Here is a 13067-nt window from a genome sequence, read left to right as displayed (position 1 = left end):
ATTTTCTCATTTTAGGGAAATGCTTTGTTACCTGATGAACAGACTGAGTCTTGGTTTTATATGTTTAAGATTAAAGCCTCCATAACATTGGAAAGTATAAACCAGAAACCAGGTGGTGCCATCTCCACTGTTCTGGGGATTTCCGCAACAATTCCCAGTATGCCCACCACAATGCGGGCACAGTTTCTCACACGAAGCAGAACAGAAATTAGAAAAGACTTAGCATAGAGACTCTCAGAAATAGGGAGACTTTCCCAAGACCCTCAAAGCAATGAAGAGCTCTCAGATTATGGAGACCCTCCCCGTCCCAGGAGAGGCTCCTTGTCCTCCCTTTGGACATGATGGACCATCACTGGAGCTGAAGCAGAATCCTTAGAGAAAATAAAAGCATGATGATGTTGGCTCACAGATGTCCCTCTGGGAGAGACAAAAACAAGACAGGGCTTCTCCAACTGATTTTCATTCAAGCAGAGCTACTGGAACCACATTTGAAGGTTTACCTTCCTCCTTCAGACTTGGACTTCACCTTTGACATCTGCTTCATCCATTCCCACCTACCTGGATCAAAGACCACTGTCTTCTTTCTTGTCACATCCCAAGGGTCCTTCTTTTGCTCCAAAAAGGAGACCAAATCAGGCTTTGACACAATGAGACCTGTTTAAAAGAGAAACCAATTATAAATATTGCTGGAAAGGCTTTCAATCCACACTGCACTCAGTAGAGAAGAGAGAACACTGCAGAATTCTAACAGATGATTTCCCAAACACTGTTGACCAGTAGCCCCTGTAGAACATGAAGGACTTTCAAAGAGTCACATCCTAACTTGTGCTTCCTAGTACTGCCAATACAATAATAAGGAGTGAAAATTGGAGTTTAAATGCAGGCGGTACCATTTTATGCCACATCAGGCTTTCAACAGCCGCTCATCTATAGAAATGTTGTTACCTGAAGGAAGGGGAGGCTAAAGCTGAAAAGCAATCGTCAGGATTTTTGTCTACACCTACCAATCCTTACTTGTGTTCCTTAGTGCAGTGATCTGATCTCCAGTTATGCAAAGAGGAATAATTCAAGAGACAGTCTTCAAAGGAGAATGAAACCCTGAGTGTGTTCTGGGAAAACTGGAAGGAGTCATTCTCACGAAGAAGAGCAGGTGTCCATAGTTCTCCAACATCACATCCCTGTACAGTTGCCGCTGAGTGTGGGTCAGGCGTCCCCACTCCTCCTCAGATAATTCGATGGCCACATCCCTGAATGTGAGCTGTCCCTGCAATAAATACCACGGTCACTAAATGCCACTGACACAGTTCACGATGGTCCCTAAGATCAAAGAGGGAGAGTTAGTGTCCAGCTAGACCCCAACACCTACCTGACCTTCACTGCTTACCTGACTGTACCCACCAAACTTTATCCCACGTTTGATTTAACCTTTTCTTTTCACCTTATCCTTTTAAAAATATTTTTTTAATTTTTATTTTTTTAATTTCTTTTCAGTGTTTTAGAATTAATTCTTTATGCACCACACACAGTGCTCTATACAATATGTGCACTCCTTAATACCCACCACCAGGCATACCCAACCTCCCCTCCTCCTCCAAAACCCTCAGATTGTTTTTCAGAGTCCACAGTCTCTAACAGTTCATTCCCCCTCCAATTTCCCCAAACTCCTTTCTCTGCTCCATCTCCCCATGTCTTCCATGTTATTTCTTATGCTCCACAAATAAGCAAAACCATATGATGACTGACTCTCTCTGCTTGACTTATTTTACTTGGCATAATCTCCTCAAGTCCTGTCCATGTTGATATAAAAGTTGGGTATTCATCTTTTCTGATGGAGGCATAATACTCCATAGTATATATGGACCACATCTTCCTTATCCATTCGTCCTCTGAAGGGCATCCTGGCTCTTTCCACAGTTTGGTGACTGTGGCCATTGCTGTTAAGAACATTGGAGTACAGATGGCCCTTCTTATTACGACATCTGTATCGTTGGGGTAAATACCCAGTAGTGCAATTGCAGGGTCATTCGGGAGCTCTATTTTTAATTTCTTAAGGAATTGCCACACTGTTTTCCAAAGTGGGTGCACGAACTTGCATTCCCACCAACAGTCTAAGAGTGTTCCCCTTTCTCCACATCCTCTCCAACACTTGGTGTTTACAGTCATCTTAATTTTGGCCATTCTCACTGGTGTAAGGTGGTATCTCAGTGTGGTTTGGATTTGAATCTCCTTGATGGCTAGTGATGATGACCATTTTTTCATGTGTCTGTTAGCCATTTATACGTCTTCATTGGTAAAGTGTTATAAAATCAATCCATGAAAAACCCACAGCAATGGGGTGCCTGGGTGGCTCACTGTTGGTTAAGCCTCTGCTTTGGCTCAGGTCATGATCTCAGGGTCCTGGGATCGAGCCCCACACTGGGCTCTCTGCTCAGCGGGGAGCCTGTTTTCCCCTTCTCTCTCTGCCTCTCTGCCTACTTGTGATCTCTCTCTGTCAAATAAATAAATAACATCTTAAAAAAAAAAAACCCACAGTGAATATCTTCCCCAATGGGAAAAAGCTTACAGCCTTCCCTTTGAGATCAGGAACACCACAAGGATGCCCACTCTAAGCAGTCTTGTTCAACATGATATTAGAAGTCCTAGCAACAGCAATCAGACAACAAAGAGAAAGAAAAGGTATTCAAATTGGCAATGAAGAAGTCAAACTCTCTCTCTCTTCACAAATGACAGGATACTTGATAGGGAAAACCCAAAAGACTCCACCCCCAGACTACTAGAACTCATTCAGCAATTCAGTAGTGTGGCAGGATACAAAATTGATGTATAGAAATCAGTTGCTTTCTTATACACTAACAATGAAAATACAGAAAGGGAAACTAGAGAATCTATTCATTTACTGTGGCATGAAGAACCATAAGATACTGGGAATAAACTTAACCAAAGAGGTCAAGGATCTGTACTTGAGGAACTACAGAACACTCATGAAAGAAATTGAAGAAGACACTAAAAGATGGAAGACGATTCCATGCTCGTGGATCAGAAGAATAAACATTGTTAAAATGTCTATACTGCCTAGAGCAATCTGTACTTTCAATGCCATTCTGATTAAAATTCCACCAGTATTTTGCAAAGAGCTAGAGCAAACAATCCTAAAATTTATATGGATTCAGAAGAGACCCCCAATTGCTAAGGAAAAGCTGGAAAAGAAAAACAAAACTAGGGGCATCACGTTGTCTGATGACCAGCTTTTCTACAAAGCTGTGATCACCAAGACAGCATGGTACTGGCATAAAAACAGACACATATGTTGTGGAAAATCTGAGGTGGCCAGGGAAACCCAAATGGCACACAGAGAGATGGGAGAACACAGCTTTATTAATGCCAGAGGGCTCAGTGGGCTCATTCCCAAAGACTGAGCACCTGACAGGGTTAGGAGTGAGTTTTTATGGTTACAGGCAATGGGGGATGGTGTGGGGTATTTTCTCCCTCTCTGAAGGCCAGGGCTCTTTCCCATCTCTCCAGGCCAAATGGCCCTTTCCTGTGGAAGTATAATATGTGTGGAGGCATCTCAGGAGAGTCCTAAATCATCTTGGGGGCTGTTTCTCTTTCTTTTCTTACTCAAACAGGACTGGGCATCTGGTCTTTTTCTTCAGTCTCAGCAGGAGCAATGACTTCTTATCTTACCTTAGTCAAACCGGATGGCTACTGGTCCTTTTCTTGGCCTTAGCAGGAGCAAAAGGGAGCCAGGGACCAAAAGGGGCTGGAGCCAGGAGTCTCTATCTGCCTCACAGACACCAGTGGAACAGAGTGGAGAGACCAGATATGGACCCTCAACTCTATGGTCAAGTAATCTTCAACAAAGCAGGAAAAAATATGAAGTCGAAAAAAGACAGTCTCTTCAATAAATGGTGCTGGGAAAACTGCACAGCTCTGTATAGAGGAATGAAACTAGACCATTCTCTTATGCCATACACAAAGATAAACTCAAAATGGATAAAATACCTCAACGTGAGGCAGGAACCCATCAGAATCCTAGAGGAGAATATAGGCAGTAACCTCTTCAACATCGGCTGCAGCAACTTCTTTCAAGACATGTCTCCAAAGGCAAAGGAAGCAAAAGCAAAAATGAATTTTGGGGACTTCATCAAGATCAAAAGCCTCTACACAACAAAGGAAATCAGTCAACAAAACAAAGAGGCAACCCACAGAATGGGACAAGATATTCGCAAATGACAATACAGACGAAGGGATGATATCCAGGATTTATAAAGAACTCCTCAAACCCAACACACACAAAACAGATAATCATGTCATCTTATCCTTTACTTCAGCCATAACACCCCATGGGCAGAGCCTCCTGTGGTGAAAAAGAAACTACACAATAAAAGGTAATGGCTGCCCACAGAGAAGTGCTTGGGCTGGCCTACTTTGAGGCAGAGGGACCAACGTGGAATCCATGGACTGATCTACAGTTCAAACTTTACCTCATTCTAATCCTGAAAACTCCACCCATGGAGAACCACAAACCTCATTTAGCTAATGTGCAAAGGGATCAGGTCTTAACCCAGGTTATGGGTCTGAAAGTCTATTGAAAAGGACACGCATGTCAATATATAGAGAGGATTCGAAACCAATGTTCATAGCAGGTGTCAAACAGGACAAGAATGATGGCAGCAAAAAAGTATCCACGCGAAAATGATCTATCTTTTCACTCATCACGCACCACCTATACATTTAGGAAGTAGTTATATATGCATTAAAAGTCATAGAGTAGAAAATTGTCACGGTGATTAATTCAAGAACTGTTTTCATCCACATGAGACTTACAAATCACATTGTGATTTGAAGCTGCCTCTGTCTTTCATTCCCACTATCAACATAAACACATAGAATGTTACAGATAAAACAGCTATTATTTATGAGGCTAGTACGATGAGGAATATAAGCAGAAAAACATTTACCTTTGACTCAGAAGTCTGACGCACAGGCTTTGATTTGATCCTGCTAAGAATCAAATATATACGGCTGGCTACATTTTTTTTTCAAAGATTTTATTTATTTCACAGAGATCACAAGTAGGTAGAGAGGCAGGTGGGGGGGGGGCGGGGAGCAGGCTCCCTGCTGAGCAGAGAGCCCAATGCAGGGCGAGAGCCCAGGACCCTGGGATCATGACCTGAGCTGAAGGCAGAGGCTTTAACGCACTGGTTAAAACCACTGGTGCCACCCAGGCACCCCTGCCTGCTACATTCTTTTTTTTTTTCCACATCAGATGGGTAATGTGCCAAGGTCGTAACATGGCTTGAGGGTGGCACATGTCACACAAGAGCGTGAACACCCAATCATCATGCTTATGAACTACAAAAGGATCTGCTTCCTACATTCTTAAAGGGTCTCTTGACTCCCTGTACATCTCATTCATTAACATACATACATTCATTGTATGTATGTATGTATGTCTTGACTCCCTGTACATACATTCATTAACATCGAATGAACAATAACATCGAAGAAATCTTGCAAAAGTAGTTTTACACGTAGAAATTCAAACAAATATTTGTGATCTAATACTCTGTGCACCTACCCTCCCCCCTTGAACACTGAGCATATAACCACCAGCTTCAGGCAGCCGACCTGCAGCTCCTTCTGCCCAGAGGTCCTGTCCCCACGCTACTTCAATAAACCTACTCTCTGATACCATACAGCGTCTCAAGAATTCTCTCTTGGCCGCCGTGCTCGAAGATCCCACTACACAGTAATTCATCGAACGCTTTGGTATCAATCATCTGTGACCTATTTCAGGATTTTAAGATCCTCAAACATGTTAATTATATGATTCTTGTTTTCTTCTTCTGAAAATACAAAGGAGGAAATAGGGTGCCTGGGTGGCACAATGGGTTAAGCATCTTCCACTTGACTTCAGCTCAGGTCATGGTCATGGTCTTAGAGTCCTGGGATCTACTCAGCACAGAGTCAGCTGGAAAGTCTCCCCCCGCCCCCGCTGCCTCTACCCTGGATCAACCGACCTTCTTTCTCTCACACACACCATCTCTCTCACTCCAAAATAAACAGAAACAGTATCTTTTTTTTTTTTTTTTTTTTTTTTTTTGAGGAGTATGTCTATGACAGGAGTGTGGAGTAAAGTAAAAACTCACAAAGGGGAGCTCTGACTGAGTCAGATCCTCTACTCCCAGAAGTCCGTGCTACCAACTACAGCAAGGTGAGAGTCTTCATCTGCCCAGTGCAAACTCATGTGAGGTGCCTTGTGAGCAAATGGTTAAGAGAGGATTCTTGGGGCATTATTGGTTTAAAAAATCTGTTTTTATTAAACCTCAGGGACAGGAGCCATTAGCAGAAAGAGCTGCAGTGTGATTTTGAGAAGCCATTGATTATATGCTTTTCCATCATGGGGATAGAGATAAAAGACATTTTGAAGGGATTTCCATATGTTGAAGAGGACTTACAGGATCCTCGAGGTCTGACTACTGGGGTTCTCCTGATCAGACACTACCAGCTGTTGGGTCGGCAGGCTCCGGGAGTGCAGGAGGAACAACAGAAATGACCGGCGGCTCCAGAGGATCCAGGACTGCAGGAGAAACAATGGAAATGACCGCCATGGGGTGTTGCCATCTTCCAGTCCACCCCCCCACCCCATTCCTTCACCCTTGACTCTCCCTCCAAAAGTATGTATGTCCAGGTCACCTCTCCATAGGTAACCTGATACCTATGCAGGAAACAGATAAAAGACCCCCGCCAACTCCCTCCAAGTGCGACTTCCCCCACTCTGCTTTCCAGAGTCTCGGAACCTCACCCAAGGGTGACCACCTCCTCCCAGTGCAACTTTCTTGGCTCCCCTTCTCCTGAGCCCTGAAACTTCACCAGAGAATGCCTTTAATAAGTCTTGCCTTGCAGCCACTTCGCCTGGTGTCATGTTTATCCCTTATAAAACCTTATACCAGCAAAGACAAACTAAGGAATTTCCAGCTGAAACATGATGGTTTCTGCACATCACTGAGGAAATCCATCAAAGACCCTCAAGAATTTAAGGAACAAATGAGCATTAGAGGGGGGCTATCTGGCAGAAAGCATCAAACCATTAAAAGAAGTTAGCATCAGCTGTGATGAAACAAGTTGGTATGAGTGCCTAAGGCACACTGAAGGACCTGTGACTACTGGTGTTGAGTAAGGGACTGGCAGGGCTGGGTGGGGATGGATAGGCAATGGGCTAAGTGAACAGGCTCACCAAAAGTCCCAGAAACGAGGAGGCACAAGGAAGCAGAGCTAAGGGAACACAACCAGAACACCTTGTTTATTTTAAACATCAGAGATGAGATATTCAAAAGAGAAGTAATTTTGGTGCTATGGGGGGTGACATCAAGAAGATTGAAGTGCCCTTCAATTTTTCTATAAAAGAACAACTTTTATAGAAAAGATCAACCATAAAAGTGCTCTGTGGTAATCCATTCAGCACCCCCTCACTCTAGAAAGCTCTCCTTCTGTTCTCCCCTTCACTTGATACACTATCCCTTCACCATTTTGTGTCCAAGATTCTTTCTTCTGCTCCAGACAGACAAGAACCCTGCAAAGGTGTGTTCTTTGTTGAGGCCACTTTTAGGCAAACAGGCTTGAGCACTGGAATGGGAAAAGGCCCGGTGACTACCTGCCTGAACAGGGACAGGCCCATCAGGCGACCCACCCCCAAACAGCCATAGGCCCTAAATAACCAATGGGCTACTTAGAGCCAGGTCCCAGTCCCCAAAAAGGGAATATTCCATCTGTCTCCATACCTCCTCATCTTCCCCCTGTAAAAACAGGTCCCACCCACCACCTCCTGGCAGACAGCCTCTCTCCTAGTTTTTGCCCCGTGCTCCCTTGCTGTGTATCCAGTGAACTTCTAGCTCCTTTGTTCTGCCCCAGGTGTGTTCTCTTGCTTCCCCTAGCCTGGGCCATACCTGATCATCACCCGACATTTAAGAGCCCCCATCTGATCAAGAGACACCCCATCCCATGTAGGCACCACATTCTTGTAGCCCCTAACCAGCACATCAGAATGTCAATGAAATTATGAGAATACACTGGATTTATACACACTTTGATCATATATACTTTCCCTGTCCTGGAATATCTAGTATGTTTTCGATACAGTATGTTTTCCACATGCTAAAGGGTATGACCCCACCCCTTTTTTTTCAGAGAATGTTCCAAGTTATTCAGGGGCTCATATCCAGTGCTTATCTGTGCATTTTCTTATTCCTAGTCTACACAGAGCTGATGATGGGACCTAGTAAGACCTAAGAAAGACCACTTTCCTTCACTGATATCCTGGGACCAGACCCCTTCAGCAACAGGAATCCTTAACTCAACTCCTGCCCCGTGGATCTGTCACCAAGGGATTATTTTCAATACTGGTGGGCAGGTCTTTCATTCAAAGTGACAACTGTGCATGGCCCTCTGGAAGCCGGGTTGGAGAGAAGGGATAGAAGGCTCCGGCATATAGGGGAGGAGTCTAAAGACCTAATCTTGAGTATCATTTCTGAAAAGGTTCAAAAATTAGGTGTAAACATAAGACAAAAACCTCAGAACTAGAAAAATAGGTATTTGCCATTTCTACATGTGAGAAATGTCAGGAGAAAAGGAAGACAAGACCTCTGAAGTCAGACACAAGGCTTACCTGAGAAAGGGCCATTTCTTCTTCACTTCCTCCTTTGGTGTTGGTCTTCAGGAGAGATTCTAGGAGAAACCACAGCAGCATCAGGAGAAAATGCTTTTAAAGACACCACCAGAGAGTGCCTCTTCACCTGTAAACTGCTCGCCTGCAGGTAGGACTTTGTAATGCAGAAAAGGCCCCATTTCCTAGTCCTTTGTGTCAGGAGCTATTCAGAAACAAGGAATTTCTCCCTGGAGAACAGTTTTTGACTTTTTCCTTCTCTCTTTCGTGGGTCCTCCCTAACCAGGGCCACACAACTTCTGCTAGAGCAGAAAGAAAGAAGAGTGTGCGGCATGGACCTGATGCTCTAGAATCACCGGGCGGAGCCCATGCTACATCTGCTTGAGCCAACGCCAGCACTCAGCTGTCTTCTATTCAGGGGAAGACTTTCCCTTAACCCTGGCTTCACCTAGGATCTCCTGGAGCATTTAATTAACATAACACTGTTATTTCCACCTTCACCAAGTGACCTTGGTGAAGTATCCAAGTAGGGGCACTGGATATAATCTTTTCTTGAGACACCACACAGGATCCTATTGGGAAGCATTTGGCGAGGTGACCATGCAAGAAGCAGTAATCAAGGCTGTAGTTGTTATTCTGATTTAATGCATGTCTTCCCCATAGATCCGAGTTTATGGAGATTTGTACTTTCTGCCTCTTTCAGCTACTCAAAGGGAGAGACAGACAGACTTATAAATGGAGTTTTCCCTTAGAAATATAAATATCTCTTACAAAAATAGTCAGACTAGGTTTCAGCTTTTCCTTATCTACTGTTCCCACCCCCACCCTTTTTAAGATCTTATGTACTTATTTGAGAGAGAGCACAAGGAGGGGGAGTAGCAGAGGGAGAAGAAGATTCCCCACTGAGCATGAATCCCACTGGGGAGTTCTGTCCCAGGGATGAAGTTCTAGAACATAGCTGAGGTTTGGTGGGGTGAGGTCAAGAGCCAATGACCAAGAAAGATGGTGCAAAATGGTGGTTTATTAAAGCAGGGGGACAGGACCTGTGGGCAGGAAGAGCTGCTGTCCTAGAAATGTGAGGAGTGGTCTATTATATACTTCTAAGTTGGGGAGGAGATTAGGGAGGGCTGAAAACTCTAAGGAATTTTGGAAGCAAGGTTTCTAGGACCTTGAGGGACTAGCTATTGTCTGGGAAAAATGTTATTCATTACCAGTAATAGAAACCTTCTCCTGAGACCCTTTAGTTGTTTATCAGTGGGTCATGTGCTTAGGAATGATTGTGGACACTATCTTGGAGGTTTAGAGATAAAGTTTCCTAAAGGAATTGTTCAAGTAGACTTACAAGATCCTGGTTGGGGGTAGGGGGTTGGTCAGACTAGGATTGTCCTTTGCCCTGAGCAAAGCCTCAAGGTGCGGGGTCCCTCTGCCTGTTTCAAGGGCTTGTCAGTAGGTAAGGAAATTGAATAATTATTCTTCTGCCTCTGTTTCCCACATCACCAGGACCCTGGGATCATGACCTGCGCTGAAGACAGGTGCCCATAACCTGGGCAATCCTGTCCACTCTTTCTTTAAAATACCCAGCCTAGAAAGATCCTTATGCTAAGAGAGACATATTTTGGGGTGAGAAGATGTGCTCCTTCAGTAGGTAAATGTTTATTTTTGTAACTACTGGCGACACAGTTTTCCAAAGGGAATGTACATTTTTCAATCCCATCAGCAACATATAAGAATTCTAATTCCTCAACATTCTCCCTGAAATTTGGTGTTTTCTCCTTTTTCTTTATTTTACCCATTCTCAAAAATACTGAGTGGTTTCTCATGGTAAAACAGGAAGCGGTCTCCTTCAGTTATCCTGGTGACTACCTGAAACCCTGTAAAAACATGAACTTGAACAAAAATCAAAATCACTACCTTAAAACATCAGCAGGGCTTGATATTAAACTAAGCATCCTTTTCCTCTCTTCTGCAACCCTCTCCTCCCTCCTTCTTAGCCTTTTGTTTCAGGCACCCGGTTCCACCCTGAACAGGTGATGGACTAAGCTGACCCCAGTAACACATTTCTTCCTGAAATAGGCTAGATCCTGTAGGTATTTCCCTACCAAAATGCCACCCCTTCCTCTGGGCGCACTTGCAGTTTTGAAGGCCCTGACCCAGGGTAGCCTGTCTTGCTTTCTTTTCTTTTCTTTTTTTTTTAAGATTTTATTCATTTATTTGACAGGGACAGAGAGAGAAGGAATACAAGCAGAGGGAGTGGGAGGAGGAGAGGGAGGAGCTGGCTTACTGCTGAGCAGGGAGCCCGATGTAAGGCTGGATCTCAGGTCCCTCGGATCTTGACCTGAACAGAATGCAGAGGCTTAACGACTGAGCCACCCTGGCGCCCCCTAGAGGACCTTTCTTAAAGTTGCTTGAAAGCCATGCCAATGCCCTTCCACCCAAGTTAGTCGTCCTCAAAGTTTAGCAAGGACTTTACCTGTGTCATTGATTAATCAAGTCTTACTTTTGTATATCTATAGATCATGCATTTTTTCCTTGGGAAGCCTTGGAATTTAACTCTCTTGCACAAGCTCCCCATTATATCACCTACAAACACCTCCTTAATAGGTAGCAGCAGTGAGTCTGCACTCAGTCAAAAAGTGTTACCGATTGCTCTGCTCCCTTTTTACTGATTAACTGCCCTAATGTTTCTTTAAAAATCTTTGGGCCAGGGACGCCTGGGTGATTCAGTTGGTTGGGCCTTTGCCCTCTGCTCCGGTCATGATCCCGGAGTCCTGGGATCGAGTCCCACACCGGGCTCCTTGCTCCGCGGGGAGCCTGCTTCTCTGGCTGCCTCTGCCTGTCTCTCTGCCTGCTTGTGTGTACTCTCTCTCTCTGGCAAATAAATAAAATCGTTTAAAAAAAATCTTTGGGCCAGGGCGCCTGGGTGGTTCAGTGGGTTGGGCCGCTGCCTTCCGCTCAGGTCTTGATCTCAGGGTCCTGGAATTGAGTCCCACATCGGGCTCTCTCCTCAGCGGGGAGCCTGCTTCCTCCTCTCTCTCTCTGCCTCTCTGCCTACTTGCGATCTCTCTCTGTCAAATAAATAAATAAAATCTTTAAAATTAAAAAAAAAAATTTAAAAAAAATCTTTGGGCCAGGTAGAAACATTAGAGTTGGTTTCTGGAAAAGAATCCACCTTCTTCCCAAATGGCCAGCCTCCTGAACAAACCTCATATTCCTTTTCAGTCAAAACTCATGCCTCGTGTTATTGACTTTTCATGCAATTGGCAGCCACACTTGGGTTTTCTGGTAACAAAATAGTAGTGGAATTGTTGAGTACAGCCATCAGGAAAGAATTCTTGAGATGTTTTATGGTGCAACGTAGTAAGTTTATTCAAGTAGCATGAGATAGGACCCAAAGGCAAAAGAGCTTCATTTTGGCTGTTTGAAGCTGGTGGCTATAGGCTCAGTGCTCAAGACAGAGGGGTGATGTAGGGAAGATTAGATCACAAATGCATTTTTTTTCTATAAAGATCTTATTTATTTCTCAGGGAGAGAGAGAGAGAGAGAAAGCTATTGGAGAGGAGCACAGGGAGAAGGACAACCAGACTCCATTCTGAGCCCAGGCCACATGGGGCATGGGGTAATGGATCCAAGGACCCTGTGATCATGACCTGAACAGAAATCAAGTCAGATGCTCCACCCACTGAGCCACCCAGGTGCACCCATCATAAATGTTTTTTCAAATTTCTACTCATAAAACTACTACCATATTTCTCTTGTGCTTATTGCTCAGTTTGGCATTAACTGTGGTTGAGATGTACAGGCAGTCATGAGACCCTTTAAGATTGTACCAACCACCACAGGTTTGATCCTTATCAAAACTATTCAGGCTATCCATAAGGTTAAAGGTGAACATTTTTCTGCTTCTATCTCTCATCATTTCACCAATGACCAGTTTTTAGTCCTTTAATCTTTAAGGTTGTTGAAAGGTGAGGGCTCATTTTCTATAATTTCTTCAGGGTGACAGGGTTATAGACATGTCTCTAGATCTGGGCCAAAATTTGTCACTATCTGTCCCTACATGTTACTATTACAGAAGGCCATTCTTGTCGAGTCCAGAGGGGACATTGGGATGAATTTGTTTTGTGTAGTAAACATCATCTGTTTAGTTGGGTGAAAGAGACTGGAACTGTTTGCCTATGCCTCAAGGATAGGAGGGTACAAAGCAAAAGACAGTGCCTGGGGGGCTCAGTTGGTTAAACGACTGCCTTCAGCTTGGGTCATGATCCTGGAGTCCCAGGATGGAGTCCCACATTGGGCTCTCTGCTCAGTGGGGAGTCTGCTTCTCCCTCTGACCCTCTCCCCTCTCAGTCCCTCTCTCTCTCTCTCATGCTCTCCAACATATAAATAAAATCTTTAAAAAAGA

The 13067-nt window shown here is 44.2% G+C and overlaps 1 non-coding gene across 1 annotated transcript; it reads right to left on the bottom strand.

Moving 5' to 3' along the window:
* Positions 1-5263: 5263 nt before the first annotated feature.
* Positions 5264-5367, bottom strand: LOC123391306. Its single transcript, XR_006605929.1, has one exon. It is a non-coding gene; the product is annotated as a small nucleolar RNA U13 (small nucleolar RNA).
* Positions 5368-13067: the final 7700 nt, after the last annotated feature.

Source organism: Mustela putorius, unplaced genomic scaffold (assembly GCF_011764305.1).
Source record: "Mustela putorius furo isolate JIRA1106 unplaced genomic scaffold, ASM1176430v1.1 tig00000196_pilon_pilon_pilon, whole genome shotgun sequence".
NCBI lineage: Eukaryota > Metazoa > Chordata > Mammalia > Carnivora > Mustelidae > Mustela > Mustela putorius.
This window is presented reverse-complemented; position numbering and strand designations above follow the sequence as displayed.